Source organism: Eptatretus burgeri, chromosome 4 (assembly GCF_056783735.1).
Source record: "Eptatretus burgeri isolate ZD-2024b chromosome 4, Ebu_testis_v1, whole genome shotgun sequence".
Classification (NCBI taxonomy): domain Eukaryota; kingdom Metazoa; phylum Chordata; class Myxini; order Myxiniformes; family Myxinidae; genus Eptatretus; species Eptatretus burgeri.
In genome coordinates, this window is record NC_140964.1 from 131,280,363 (window position 1) to 131,296,727 (window position 16,365).

The 16,365-nt window shown below is 38.6% G+C and overlaps 1 long non-coding RNA gene across 2 annotated transcripts in view; it reads right to left on the reverse strand.

Moving 5' to 3' along the window:
* Positions 1-3,474: 3,474 nt before the first annotated feature.
* LOC147029130 (uncharacterized) overlaps positions 3,475-16,365 on the reverse strand; it is a 42,396-nt gene continuing 29,505 nt past the window's right edge. For both annotated transcript variants that reach the window (XR_015057832.1, XR_015057833.1), the window contains one exon: positions 3,475-9,876. This is a non-coding gene — a long non-coding RNA (uncharacterized LOC147029130). The remainder of the gene's footprint in view (positions 9,877-16,365) is intronic.

A 16,365-nucleotide genomic window follows, 5' to 3' on the forward strand; every position in this document is an offset into this window, starting at 1 on the left:
TGAATCACCCCATGCAATTTCAACATCTTCCCATTCAAGGTTGTGAAATTCATTCTTTTCACAGCTCATGTATGATTCAGTTTTGATTGACAATAAAAAACAAGTATTCAAAAATTACCACCTGCCAAATAAAAGGTTGTGTGGAAGTAGAACAGAGAGAGAAAAAGTGTTAATTCCTCACCTCGATTCATTCAATATTTTGTTAATTGAGGATAGGGAAAAGTTACTGAGAATTGATCGACAGATCATAGAGATCAGCCTCATATTTTGGACTTTTGGGTCTTGAGACTCTCAATTTAACATGTCTTTGTATGGGAGGGGGAGAATCAGTCTCCTGTTTTGGGCTTTTCCAGCATTTTCCCTTTTTCCCCATTCATTTGAATGGATGCCTTAGAAACTCTATTTATCCTCTTCCATTTGAATGGATGCCTTAGAAACTCCATTTATCCTCTTCCATGATTGAAGATGGTCCAGGGCCTTGAAAGTGAAACGATCTTATTCTTAGATGTCCTTTAAATGCCCCATCAGTGTTTGCAATGGAAAATTTAGCTTCCCTTTCTTCATTGTTGTGTTTGGGTGATTGAAGTTGTTTAATATAATTCTTTTAAAGAATATCATTTTCACATCTATCATAATGTTTTGTTTCTTGGTAAAGTGGAGATATTTGTCTGAAAAGATTGAATGTGTGTTTGAAGGTGTTTTTTATAACATTTATATTTGTGATTACAAACATTGCAGTATGTTGTATTCACCATATTTATATAATAAAACTTTGCTTGAAACCATTTTATTCTCCAACTTTTTTCACCTCTGTTGTATTTGTTATCAAGACACAAAAGACAAGTTTCAATCAATCTTTTCATTTGTAAAAGATACTGAGAAATATGTCGAGGATGTAAAGTTAAACAAAGATAAATATAACAACGATTGTATAAAAACAATTATGGTGAATAATGAGTTCTTCAATTTCCTTCAGTGGAAGGGCTTTTAGTATCTCTGGAAGAACATCAATTAAAGTATCTCCAACAAAAGTTTCTCCTCCCCTGGTAATATATTCAAAACTAGAAAAAGCAATGAAACAAGAAAAACCTTATGGATGAAGCTTTATAAAGAAAAGATAAGACCATCTGTAATAGGCAAGGAAAAATTTGTATTTTCAACAACCCTAAAGATTTAAATATATCAGGTGAAATGACATTTCATTCAATAGTAGTTAAGGATCATTTTAAAAAATGTGTATAGATTGTAATGTTATTTTCTACATATTAAATATGAGTCAGTAATAAACTGAAGTTTATGAAAGTGATGACAGTTATGATGCTGAGAGTTTGTGTTCAAACGATAGTTTTGGAAGATTAATTTTAGTTTAAGCAAAGTTTTACTTTATTAACATGAATAGTATACCAGATCTTGAGCCTCTTGAATTCCCTGATTCTCCATATGATGAATTTGAGAATTGTCCTGCATGTGATAGTGGGATGAAATGGTCAATAGCCTATAAACAATGAATATTCTGTGATTATCTTCTAAATAATGATAAAGAATGTAAAAAAAAAAAAAACATTATTTTAGATTTACACCAACAGGCTGAAATGAGCTAAGATCCTTGTCATCTTGATGATGACATTGTGATGCATCAGGTTTGCGATAAATTATCTGTGCTAATGCCTGGCTTGATTCCTGCAAGTAAAATTCAAACAGCTTGCCCAGTTTCGGAGAAAATGGGATAGGTGATTTCCATTAGCGGCGATGGTTACTGTCTGTGCGCTTTCTGCATATACATGGCAAGTTTCATGAAGATCTAATGAAAACTCTGGGTTGTGAAACAAAAACAAGGAATGTCATAAAAATTGATATGATGTGGGAGAAAATAATTATAATTGTTACTGTTGCTTTATAAATTTAATTTTTATGCTACAAGTCAAATTGGATGTCAGTTATGCAACAAGGTGACCTGGTTGATCATGCTGCAACTTTTGCCATCATCATGTCATTTGCTTTTCACCTTGTAGACACATATTGCAATTGGAGTTCTTTTGCCTAAGGCTTATCAGCCCCCCCTGACCCCCACTCCAATAAGAATATATAAATGCCAGGAAATGTGATCTTGGTTTTGTGCAAATCATTGTGGATGCTTACATCTCAGTGTTTTGAATTCCATAGTACTCTGTTAATAAAATTATCTGATTTAATGTACTTTGTGATGTGGACAGTGAATCAATTGTGGCTTTTATTTGAGTAACAGGATTTACATTGAGTTGGTGAAAACTGTTAACAATAATTGGTGCCTGAGACTGGATGTACTATATCCCTGGAGGCAGTTGCTTGAGCATGGTAAGTGGAGAGCGTTTGCCCTTTCCTGGGCGGTTTGAACAAAGGAAAGCATGTCAGATAATTTTATTGATAGGCTTGAGGGGATCCTTTGGTTTGGGTTTGCTTGAAGTCTGTGGGCTGAATAGAGATTAGGGATCTTTGCATAGGGGAGTTTGAGTCTTTGCTGTACCTTGAGCGAGTTTGGTACTCTGCTCACTGTGTGATTGTGGTTATGTGGCTTGAATGATAAGTGCTGGCCAGCATTTATTGTATTTTTGCAACATTGAAGTGCATACTCTTTAGTATTTGTGATGGGGGTTTGGAAGAGTGATGAGATTGTGTATACCGAGGCAACCTGCCCCAGGTCATGGAGAGGGACATGTGTGAGATGTATGTTGCAAATTGCCATTTCCTGAGAATGGTACGTTTGATTGGGATTGTTTGAATCACTTGAGGAAAGTTTGGGAAGGAAATTAAGAGCATCAACAAGGAGATGGGAGTGCAGACCCGATCCAGAAAGGCCGTGTTCAGCTTCGTCTCTGGAGGTGTGCAAGCAATACATTGAACAGCGTCATGCTGAGACTGAGTTCTGACTCGGGTAAAAGAGCAAGGAGAATGGTTCAGTGAGAAATAGATAAATGTTTGTTGAGTTACCTGTTTGGATTTTTTTTTTTTTCATTGTTGCATGGTATTGTGTGGAGGTGTTTTCTCTTTGGATGGATTTGTGAATGCAATGTGATTGGAAAGGTTGAATTTTGTGTTAAGAATGCAAGTTCAGTGTTCCAACCTGGAACTCTTGTATGTTTGCATTCATATCTCATCTGCATGTGGTGTTGAGTGAGTGGAGAGTTGAGAGCCTGAAATGGGGTGATTCATTTCCACCCTGTGAATTAATGTAAGAATGTGCAACTTGGCTTTAAATGATAACAAGTTAATACTTTGATATTGTGTGGCTTGGGGCAGTAAAAGAATGATGAAACAATTTTGCAGTTATAAAATTTAAATGTAGACACTGAATTAGCATGCATGATGGGGAGAGTTGTGATATTGGAAAAATTTCTATTTATAGTCTTCAGATCAAAGTATGTGGCCATAAGTGTGACAATAGCCAATAATATAACAGCGTGATGTAATAACTGAGCACAGGTATGTTTTACACACACACACACACACCTTTTTCCTGGATCGGTTGTCAAATACATTAACATGGAGGTTGTGTATGGTAATTGTGTTAATTACTTTCAGACTAAGCTCATTAAAAAAAATAAAAAAAATAAAATTGAGAATGAATCATCATGTTTCTTTTGGTTATAATTAATGTCAACTTTTGTTTTGAGATTACAAATTGAGATACCTTTGATCATATACAGTGGGGAGAACAAGTATTTGATACACTGCCGATTTTGCAGGTTTCCTCACTTACAAAGCATGTAGAGGTCTGTAATTTTTATCATAGGTACACTTCAACTGTGAAATATGGAATCCAAAACAAAAATCCTGAAAATCACATTGTATGATTTTTAAATAATTATTTTGCATTTTATTGCATGAAATAAGTATTTGATACATCAGAAAAACAGAACTTAATATTTGGTACAGAAACCTTTGTTTGCAATGACAGAGATCAGACGTTTCCTGTATTTCTTTACCAGGTTTGCACAGACTGCAACAGGGATTTTGGCCCACTCCTCCATACAGATCCTTCAGGTTTTGAGGCTGTTGCTGGGCAACACAGACTTTCAGGTCTGGAGACTGGCTCGGCCACTCCAGGACCTTGAGATGCTTCTTACGGAGCCACTTAGTTGCCCTGGCTGTGTGTTTTGGGTTGTTGTCATGCTGGAAGACCCAGCTTCAATGCTCTTGTTGAGGGAAGAGGTTGTTGGCCAAGATATCGTGATACATGGCCCCATCCATCCTCCCTCAATACGTTAGTCGTCCTGTCCCCTTTACAGAAAAGCATCCCCAAAGAATGATGTTTCCACCTCCATGCTTCATGGTTGGGATGGTGTTCTTGGGGTTGCACTCATCCTTCTTCCTCCAAACATGGCGAGTGGAGTTGAAACCAAAAAGCTCTATTTTAGTCTCGTCAGACCACATGATCTTCTCCCATTCCTCCTCTGGATCATCGGCAAACTTCAGACGGGCCTGAGCAGAGGGACCTTGCGTGCGCTGCAGGATTTTAATCCATGACTGCGTAGTGTGTTACTTCTGGTTTTCTTCGAGACTGGTTCCACTTCTCTTCAGGTCATTGACCAGGTCCTGCCATGTAGTTCTGGGCTTATCGCTCACCTTTCTCATGATCGTTGAGGCTCCATGAGGTGAGATTGACTGTTATCTTGAACTTATTCCATTTTCTAATAATTGTGCCAACAGTTGTTGCTTTCTCACCAAGCTGCTTGCCTATTGTCCTGTCGCCCATCCCAGCCTTGTGCAAGTCTACAATTTTGTCCCTGGACAGCTGTCTTTTATGCAGATAACGAGTTCCAACAGGTGCAGTTAATACAGGTAATGAGTGGAGAATGGGAGGGCTTCTTAAAGACAAAACTAACAGGTCTGTGAGAGCTGGAATTCTTACTGGTTGGTAGGTGATCAAATACTTATTTTAAAAAAAATCATACAATGTGATTTTCAGGATTTTTGTTTTAGATTCTGTCTTTCACAGTTTAAGTGTACCTATGATAAAAATTACAGACCTCTATGTGCTTTGGAAGTGGGAAAACCTGCAGTGTGTCAAATACAGTAAAACCCTGCTATTCTGAACACTTCTGGGACTGGACAAAAATGTGTTCATATGCGGAGTGTTCATTTTCGGGGATCAACTGACCATGAACGCGACATCTGTATTCGATTAGATCACAAAAGTTATTTAATCATTCAGTAGTAATACAATTATTCGAATTATTTGCCACGGAAAGATAGAAAATGGATGAGATCAAAAATGCAATGCAAAATTGACAGCATGAGAATCAAAATTTAAAATTTATACAATTACTTGTCTCTCAGCCAAGATGTTATAAAACTCTGGTTTTGATTTGGCTTTCTCCAGGACATGAACTTGAACTGAATGTTTGATTCTTTCCAAAGGAGTGAGCAACTCTGCCCATCCTTGATTCAGAAAGAGTTTTAAGCTTTTGCACACAACTGAGTCCATCTTGTACTGTCACTTGCATGTCTTCCACTTCCTCCCCATTAAATCGTTCTCCCAGTCATGCACGCGCACCGAATGTATTCCTCGGGGGGGGGGGGGGGGGGGGTCACGTCATCGCATATGCCAATCTCTGCACCGTGCGAAATGAGGTCATCGTCCCAGTCACTATTGGGTGACTCGGAAGGGAAGCTGCACTTGACAATCGTTGTTGGCTGGACTTGATCCGATGCATTGCCACTCCACTGAACAGCATAGAGAACGTTAATGCTCTTCAAGATTTTGTTTATGTTTGAAGCGGTATCGATCTTTGACAACACGTGCTGGAGCAGCTGTTGTTTGAAAAGATGCTTCAGGTTGCTTATCACGCCTTGGTCAAGGGGATGCAAGACAGAAACTTTACTGTCAAGTTTGTCAGCGTCACACCCATTGGATGAGATGGTGCATTGTCTAGAAAGAGAAGAATCCTCTGCTGTTGGTTTTGCATCTTCTTGTCCAGTGCTTTCAACCATTCAATGAACAATGCTGAGGTCATCCATTTATGCTTGTTTGTTTGCTGTCCATGACACAGGGAGGGAATTGACTGATGTTACGAAAGCAAAGTGGTTTCAGTTTCTCGCCAGTCATACTAGCGCACAACAGCAGTGTTATTTGATCCTTTGGTGACTTTACCATGACAGGAGTCTCCTTTTTCCACCAGTGACCTTTGTGGGAAGAGGCCAGTCTCGTCAGCGTTAAAAATGTCTTGTGGCTTGAAACTGTCTCATCGCTGTTGCAGATGTGTTTTCCACTCCTCTACTGTTGTCTGATCAACGCCACCACTCTTGCCGCTAACTGCACGTGCTGAGATCTTGTTTCGAGCTTGAAATTGGGCAAGCCAGCCGTTGGATGCCTTGAAATCCACCTCACCAATGGCAGTCGTGATTTCTAAGGCCTTTGCTTTTACCATTGGTCTGCTGACAGGGATCCTCTTTGAATGAGCAGCATGGAACCATGTGTGCACGTGGTTGCAAATGTCTATGAAACTGCCTCCTTTTCGTGGATAGGGCTCTGTCTTTGAATTCCTTCGATATTGACTTTATGATGTGAAATCAGCAGCGAGTTGGATTCTGCTTCTTTTACCAGATTGTGATGTGTTTTGGTGTATTGTACTGCATGAACTTCAATAGCAAGTGAAGTGTGCAGGCCTCTGCTGATTGGTTGATTTCCATTGATTAATTTAGAAACAGGTTCGAATTAAGTCACTATCTCTTCACACCCCGCTGCATTTTCTATCCATGCCATTGCATCCAGTAAAACGAACTGGGTGATAATTCGCAATGGTGTTTGCCATGCAGCTGTACAATGGCCATGTTTTGCACTGATGCCTTCAAAGGTTGGAATAGCATTCACATTGTGGGGTGTTCAGATTATTGGGAGCATGATGTTCAGGATTTCCTATCTAAAAATGCGTTCACATGTGGGGTTTTACTGTAAGTCTCATAAATCATAATTTAAATGTATTTTGGCCTTCAAGTGAAAGTAATGATTGGTCAGAATAAAAGAATGCAATGATGCTTCAAGCCAATTTAAATATTACCTCTTATCTGTCTTCTGATTGAGTAGGTTGAGGTATTTTTAACACTGACTTGACCATCTTTCATCAGTATAGAAGTGCTTAGTCAGTTTCTGAAGAACTGCTTGTGAATTGTTTTGTAGATATGAATGGTAACTGCAAAATTGAACAGCTTTGGATTTGGTACTTGAAAGCAGGAGCTAGAAATAGCAAATGAGGAAAAGGATAAAACATATCATGCAAGTTAAATGCTTCTGAAAGAACCTGTTAGTTTTGTTGAAATACATGAGCCCATGATGTTTAACCTTGATTATGTTTGTTTTGGAGTGTTGAACCATGCCATGTACGATTTTGTCTCGTGAAGCTTTGTGTGATTGACCTAACTACCCCCTTCTTGAGGAGATAAGATGAGCAATGCAGAGAAAAAGAGAAGGTTGGACAATTCAAACCCTTAACATTGCTGTTGTGTGGTGCCAGTCCTGGAACAACAAGTCCTAACAGCAAAAAAAAAAAACCAACTTGCTGTGGTTGCATCAATGCATGAGGAAGGCCCTGAAGGTCCACATGGTGAGGGCTTGTGCAGCCATCGTGTTACTCTGAGGCCCCAAACTCGCACCTGCCAAGATCTACTTTCTCCACACCCTGACCATTCATTAAATGGAAATACACCCACATTCTTCTGACATGAGCACTTGCTGCCATATGTAATATAATTATTCAAAATCTCCTCAAGGAAAGAAAAGTAATGATTTGGTGCTTCATTGATTAAATTTACCCAAGATGTTGATAACACTGCAACTTTCACCAAGTGGACATGTATTGTAGTTGGAGTTTTTGTCCAAGACTTATCAGCCCCCTCCACTTCCATAAGAACATATAAATGCAATCTTAATTTAGTGCAAATCATTGTGGATGGTTATAATCTCTTGATTGTTAATAAAATTATCTGATTTAATGCACTTGCTGTTGCTTTCATGTGAGTAATAGGATATATTGAGTTAATTAACAACATCATAATTGAATAGGGTGTTTGCAAATATAATACCAAAACCTTGCTGAGTTTTGGAGATAATTACTGTCTGTGCAGGGTATTATTTTACATACATATGTCAAGTTTTGATGAAAACAAGCTGTGAAACAAAAAAAAGGTCCAGAAGAAGATTAAGAACAATGTGAGTAATCCAAGAGGATCTCGAAGTGAATGTAAAGTATGAGGGTGATAAAACACCTTTCCTTACAAGGAAAGAAACTGTTCAAAGGATTGTTGTGTATATTATTCATGATTTTCAAGGAAATAACAATAATGGATCACCTTGAAATTAAATCTGAACTTGGGGAAAAAAAAAAAACCTTAAATAACCTGTTTTCCAAATATATAAATGATTCTTCACCCATTTGGGGAAATAAGATAAAATTCAACAATCATCCAAATTCATAAGATGTCCCATAGTTGATTCAAGCAGATGTGGTAAAACCTTATTACTTTTAAAGATGCTCCTGACTCCCAACTTTTTAGATTATGAAAATTTTCACAAAGTTGAGTTTTCAACCACAGTATCAACTACTCCCACAAGGTTTTAATACTGGGCTTCAAAACAAACAATCATTGCAACATTGAAGATATAATACAACTATTTAGTGAAACACAGAGAAAAAAAAAAAGAATTGTTATCTTTGATTGTGTTAATGAGAGAAAACAAATGGTAATGGACAGCTACTACACAAGAGGGAGACATTCTTCTTCTAATTGTATTTATCCTAGTCAATCATACTTTCAACTTCCTTGTCATTCCATCAGAAACAATGCCAATACTTTTATTTTACTCTACATATTGTTAAGGATTCAGACAAGTGATGTCAATCACACCTTACTCTTGCCAGCCAAAAGATCTGGTGTCACTTCACAGCTCAATTATCAGGTTATGTGCCTCAGATCACGATACCAAAATACACCAGTGCCTTGCCAGCTGGGTGAATTTGTCAGAGACCCAGACGAGTCTCAGTCCGTAACCATTTTGGTTTTATCGAATTAATTTAAGGCAGCAAATCTTTTATAACTCAGCCAGATTTTTTTTGGTGACATCACAAGCAAAGCATTCACCACAATGTTATTAATCTTTAACTTGGGAGCTACAAGTTTTGAGGGGAACCCTAGCGAGATAAACCTTAGACAAGATTCAGACAAGACACACAGTACTTGGTGATGCTTCATGGACGAGAGGAAGTGTCGAAGGCACCAATGCAGCTGATGACAAGCCGAGGTCAACGGGTTCAAGCACGCCACGTGACAAGATGGCGGTGTCATCGTCCTTTTTTCTTCTGGCACCGCTTCTCCACACAGCCTCAGCATGTCCAAACTCGATGAGATCAACAGCCAAAGACGAAATATCTATGGTATGCTTCAGCTGGCTTTTCACAAGATCCAGCATACAAGTCCAGGCCTCGCCAAATTAGGGTGTTGGGCTCCGCAGGCGGATCGACGAACGTGTCGAGCCGTGAGGTGAGAAAGTACAGAGTCTCCGTGGTGAGACGCAGGTTGAACCAGTCGATGACCTCATAAAGTCAATCACAGACTCACACAGCAGCCAGTTCCTCTCGACGCAGATTGCAGCCTCCCACGAGTCGTTTCCATACAGCCGAATCCTCACTCGACAAGCTCAGTTACTCCTCCCTCAGCAGATGGCAGACAGACCTCATGCAGTCCGTCCCTTCCCTGCCTTTCTTTGAGCTCGCTCCTCACGAAAGCCGATCACACACCCTTGGCGCTCTCTGTCCCACCTTTGCTCACTCACCTCCCAGGCCAATGGGCAGAGACGTGTTCGTAGAGGGGAAGGAAGAAGATGATGATCTCGGTACACCACCACTACAAACAAAAAACACGCAACTTCCATTTACCAAACAACCTGGTTCACCATGCATTTAATAACACACTAAGGGCCATTTCCACAACAATTTTTGGAGAGACAATTGTTCCACATTATGCAGTAAAAAGGAATTTGGGGATTCTATGAAGCACACGATTGAAAAATATAAATAGTTGTGAAACGATGAGATATTAAAGGATATATTTTTATTGTATGAACAATAACATATAAATGACAACTATTATAATAAATCTTGTGGGTAAATCTGCTTCTGGAAAAAACTTTCATAAATTAAGGTTCCTGTATCACCAAATGAGAATATTTTAAATTTGGTTTTAACAAACACCCCGTGATACGCATTGTATCAACAACAACTCGAGCAAGAAGACCTGGAGAGGTTGAAGGTGAAGATTGAAGATTATTACTATATTTCAGTGGAGGAACAAAGGTCAAATATTTGAGGAGGTTTCTCTTGGTACAACAAAATATTCACATTGAAAGAGTGAGTTAAAGAAACTAAAATCTGGTGGTCTTGGGATATTAGAAACTAATCCAGAAGGAACGAGACAAACTATTAAACATCTGAGCGAGGTTAAGATTTTATCATTCGGTTTGGATGTTGATGAAGAAACTCAACGCAAACGTATGAAAAGCAGAAATGCCAGTATTAGTGAAGAAGAAATAACAACTCGTATTAATGTTAGTAAAGAATTTGATGAAATATTTAAAGAAAAGGATTTATTTGAACACATCTACTTTATTGATGAAGAAAAGGAAAATTTCCCTGTTGATCTTTACAATTCATTAAATGATATTTTACAATAAATAAATGGATGCGAAAGAAAGAGCAAGAAGATTTAAGGAACATCAAGAGTTGGCTTCAAAAGTTGTAAAACAACAGGATTTGTTGAAACTAACAGGACAGAAACTAACAGGTGAAGAAGCATTTGAAAGAAAAGAAGAGGAAATTTTTAAACCACTTTTAAAAACTTCCCCCCAAAAATTATAAATGTTTCCACAGTTCCCACAATAGAAAATACTACGAAAAAACTTCAAATGTAAAAAAATTTCAGACAAATCACAGAAGAAGAAATAGGGCATATTGGAGAATTAGAAGATGATGACAAAGAATTATTTCAACAACTGGAAGAGATTAATCAACCCCCTGATTATATTGTGAATGCTCTCCAAAACAATGAACCTTCAGCACATTCAAAAACCAAAGCAGGACTCATTCCAACCAAACAACCAGCAATATTTCATCTTGTTCAAAAAAAGGTATTGATATTTAATGATGAATTAAAGTACTTGAGTTATGCTCAACCACCTGTCAAATTAACCCCCAGATTAATGTTTCTTCTCAAAAAAGATGGAAAACAAGGTTCAACTGTTGGGGATTCCTCCACTGTGAGGGATGAATCAAAGTATTTTGACAAACCATTAGATATGAAAAATAATGATGATGGAGTATATATTGATCTGCTGAACTCTCTTAATTATACAGATGGTATTTCTGGTAAAAGTAGGAAGAATGAAAAGAAGAAACAAATTATTCAGGCTTTAAGTATCCATGCTTCAGGTGTTTGTTTTCTTCCAAATGACCCATCACAATTAGTTCATGGACTGTTATTGTTGTTAGGTCGTGAGGCTGGAAATAACTATTGATGAACCAAAAAATATTGTTATAGATATTCAAAACAATGATTAGACTTAAAAATAACGACAAGGTTGATTTCACAATTGATAATTCATTTAGAGAGTTGTTGGGTTTCTCCTCAAAAAAGATTGAAGCCAATGGGATGTTTTGCAGTGATATTGTCATTCAAATATCCTCAGGAATAAATTCGGTATTAATTCACTGTGATTTGATTGATGGTGCTTTTTATGATGGAATAAAAACAAATACAATATTTTCATTCAGCACATCCTCAACCTCAATTGGTTATAAATTCAATATGGAACCCAAAAATCGGGTTTATCGACCTGTGTCAGGAAGAAAACCATGCAGAGAGTAAATTTTAGGATAACTGACCAAGATAATCGCATGATTTCTTTTAATGGAGAAATTATATCCATTGGAATTCACCTTCGTGAAGTTTTCCAATAAATAAATATGATAGTTAATGTAAGGAAACACGAGTTGGGAAAATATAAAATAATTACAGGGGATGGGATGTTCCTTTCCCCATACCACAAGGGTGAAGGTATGTATCTTGGTTGAGGATACTATAAACCTTCGAGACAAAGGGGTGTTGGACATCAATTTAGAGAAGATGGGATGATTGATACTCTAATGCAGTGGTTCCCAACCAGTGGTTCGCGAGCACTTTCGGGCTCAAGCTTTAAAAAAAAAACATCACCAATCCATTTTTTGTTGAACCAGACGATCTGCCTGTTGGAACCGAGGAACAAGAGGAGCTCATAGATATACAGGCTGACGAGACAGCAAAGACTAAGCACAAGGAATGCTCTCCTGTGAACTTCTGGGTGACCATGGCCTCCTTGTACCCGATACTAGCCCGTCACGCTGTTCCTCAGCTACTGATTTTCCCCTCTACGTGGGCGTGCGAGCAGGGGTTCTCAGCCATGATGACCATCAAGTCAAAGAGCCGGAACTGTCTTGCTGCGCCCGAGCATAATTTCCGATGTGCTGTGAGCAAAGTTATGCCCCGCATCGACCAGCTGGTGGAGAAGAAACAGATGCAGCCCTCGCATTAAATTTTGTTCTTTGTTGACAGTAAGTTCATTTGTGTGTTCTTCTTGTGAATAAATTGATATCTTATCGAATTGAGTTTTTCTGGAACCAGATGGTACGCGGCGACGGTATGGGACCTCCAAGTGGAACTCGATCAGAAAAAGGTAGGGAACCACTGCTCTAATGGGAATCGGTTCAACTATTCTAAAAACATAAAGACCGAATTGGTTCAACTGCTTCTGGTGTGGGAAATGTATCAGGAACTATAAAGAGTATAAAAGTTCTTATAAATTACAAGCAATAAAATAAATTAAGAAAGGCAAAACTCAGTTGTCTCCCCAAGAACGACAGAAAATAATTCAAATACTTGGGTCAGGGTTCCAAAAGTTTCAACATCTTTTGTCTCAAATAAATACAAGTATAATCAGGGATCCAAACTCAGAAAGGCCACTATTTTAGGAGTTACCGGACACCACTTCCTATACTTTGCAGGCCTCATTTTTTCTTTAGTTTAGTGTCTTAGGATTAATAATCAAGAGGCCTGCTCGGTCATCTCGATTGCGAACATATCACAAATTGTATTTGAACATCCGTACCCACCTAAAAATGGGTGCGATTTTTGGTATCACTAATTTTTCAAAATTTTTTTCACAAGTTCTTAAAATATCAAGTTGGACAGTTGATTTCAACCCCAAGTAAGGACGTTGGCATGGTCTTTCATATGCTGAGGTCACATGTGTCAAATTTCGCCAATTTGAGGTTGAAAAAATTACATTTCAGTGCAAATTGACCCCCAAAAACAACTGAATCAGCAGTAAATATGTTTTCATTCATCTTAAACTTGATTTTGTGCTCTCAAAATAACTTCTCGTAGATACAGTAGAGTCAATTAATATTCATTTAACATATATATATATATATATATATATATATATATATATATATATATATATATATATATATATATATATATATATATATATATATATATATATATATATACACAGTGGAAAATCGATATAATGCTGAGCTTTCTAGCGCTTGTACTGATATAACGCTCATACACCTTGGACCCTAAAAAATACTACTATTTCAGGTTTAAAGGCAAAAAAGTGAGAAAATAGAGACAAAGTTAGTCCAAAATAGCGCTGAGTGGCGAAAAAAATTCAAGCTGTCATCGCCCCGTGTTGAGTTGACATGTGGTGTGAAAATACTCACGAGCTGTCATCTTCTCGCACCTTTCGCGTATAAATGGCGAAGCTGAGATGAACAAAATCAATTCAATTCAAATCATCATAGCATCCGTATCTCCTGTAACTCACGTTCATGTTCCCTTCTAACACCATACAACACAGTACACAACGTAAGTACGGTACTGTATTGTACAAGATTAACAAATGTTCGCATGCTCTACCGCTCACATCCTTTCGGAAGAGTTGTCAACAACTTAAATCTGAGCTCCCGTTCCATCTCCTGTACCAGCTCTTCGACATCTCAATCACCTACCAGCCGAGAAATCTTAAAATTTGTTAGTTTTGTTTGCTCTGTTCAGTTCAGCGCCGCCATGCCGAAGCGGAAGTGTTATTCCATAGAGGAGAAGCTACACATGATTAAACGGATACGGAATGGTGAAATTCAAGCGACCATCAGCAAGGATTCAGGCATCGCCGGTTCAACTCGAAGAGGATTGTTGAAGGATGAAGAGAACATCAAGAGCTTCATCATCACTGTCAACTCCAGTGAAGGGATGAAGAGGAAGAGGGTCAACATTGGGAGGGATCAGGAGTTGGACCAGAAACTATTCAATTGGTTCTGCAAGTCTAAAGAACTTGACATACCCATCTCAGGCACCATCCTCCTTCATCAGGCCAAGAAGATAAACAAGGATCTTCACAAGGAAAAGAGAGGTGAATATGCTGACTACAGCTTAACCAGGGGGTGGCTGCAACGCTGGCAGGATCGACATGGGGTCCACATGAACCAACAACATGGAGAGGCCAAGTCTGCAGACCTTGAATCTGCCAAGAACTACCTCTCTCTCTTCAATGAACTAATCGAAGACAACAACTTCACAGAAGACCAGGTTTTCAATGCAGATGAAACTGGTCTGTACTACAAGACCCCTCCAGACAGAACTATGGACCTGGATGACAACCCATCAAGAAAGACTGGACACAAGAAGCCAAAGGACAAAGTCAGCCTCCTTCTCTGTGCCAACAGGTCAGGGTCTCTGAAGATGACCCCGTTGGTCATAAGGAAGTCACTAAACCCCAGGTGTCTACACCATGTCAACAGATCCCTCCTTCCCTGCATTTACACCAACACCAGGAAGACTTGGATGACAGGAGCCTGTTTCAAGGACTGGTTCTTCCAGAGGTTCTGCCCTGCTGTGCGGAAGCACCTGAGAAAGCTTGGGCAAGAAGAGAAAGCTATCCTCCTCATTAACAATGCCCCATCTCATCCATAAGGAGACATCTTAAAGTCCAAGGATGGGAAGATCTTCGCTTCCTTTCTGCTCAAGAACAACACCAGCAAGATCCAGCCTTTGGACCAGGGGGTCATCAACTGTTTCAAGCTATTCTACAAAGATCAATTATGCAAAGTTATGGCCAGGGAGCAGAAAGTGATGACCGTCTTCCTCAAGGCCATGAACGTTAAGAAGACGATGGAGTTTGCAGGGCCATCCTGGGAGAAGGTCACCAAGGACACCATCATTAACTGCTGGAGGAAAGGCCGAGGTCCTCCCAAGTCTGATCATGAAGAAGACTTCAATGAGTTCTCCAAGGAGGAGGTAGCCAGGTCTGACATCACGGCCCTCAACCTCGCCCCTGGCACATCAGCTCTTGATGCTCTCCAGGCCTGGGTTGATCAAGAAGAAAAAGACCTGGCTGAAGAACTGCTCAGAGAAGAACAGCTGTCAACTGGAGAGGAAGAGGAACCCCTAGAGGAGTCGGAAGAAGAAGAGGCACCAGTTGAACCTCCCCCAGCCTCTCCACTCCAAAGCTTAACAATCTTTCCTTTATGGTCTTTGTTGGTTGGAGTCCTTGGATGAGCAGGAATGCCCCAATCTTCGTTTGAAGATACACCAGGTTAAAATCCTTCTGGATGACACCCGAAGACTCTCAAGAGCATCCATGAAACCAACCAAGATCACCGATTTCTTCAATCAATAAATTCCGAATTCTTCAAGATATAAATTCCGTATCCGTTTTGTGATAAAGGAAGCATAAAATATTTTACCGATTTTTGTGATAATGTACATTTCGTATTTTTTATTTTGTAAGTAATGTTCGATTGTACATAAAAAAATAAAATATATTCTATATGCATTCAATTCCTGTGTTTATTTCTTGTTTAAAAAACAGAAAAGAAAATAACTTGACCGCTTCGTCATCAACCCCAACAATCCAAGATGGCGGACGTACATGTCCACGTGTTTTGGCTCTGGTTTGGATGTAATGTAAAATATTTTTCACTGCGTCAGTATAGCGCTGTATCATTTATAACGCCCTAGTCGCTTTGGACCCCACCGGTGGGCGTTATATCGATTTTCCACTATATATATATATGTATATATATATGTATATATATATGTATATATATATATATATATATATATATATATATATATATATATATATATATATATATATATATATATATATATATATTTGCTTGCCAATTACCCACCCTAAAATAGTGAATACAATTAAATTTAATATAATAAAGATTTTTGAAAAAAAAAATACAAACTTTCCACACAAAAACATGATGGAGTTATCAAGGGACAACA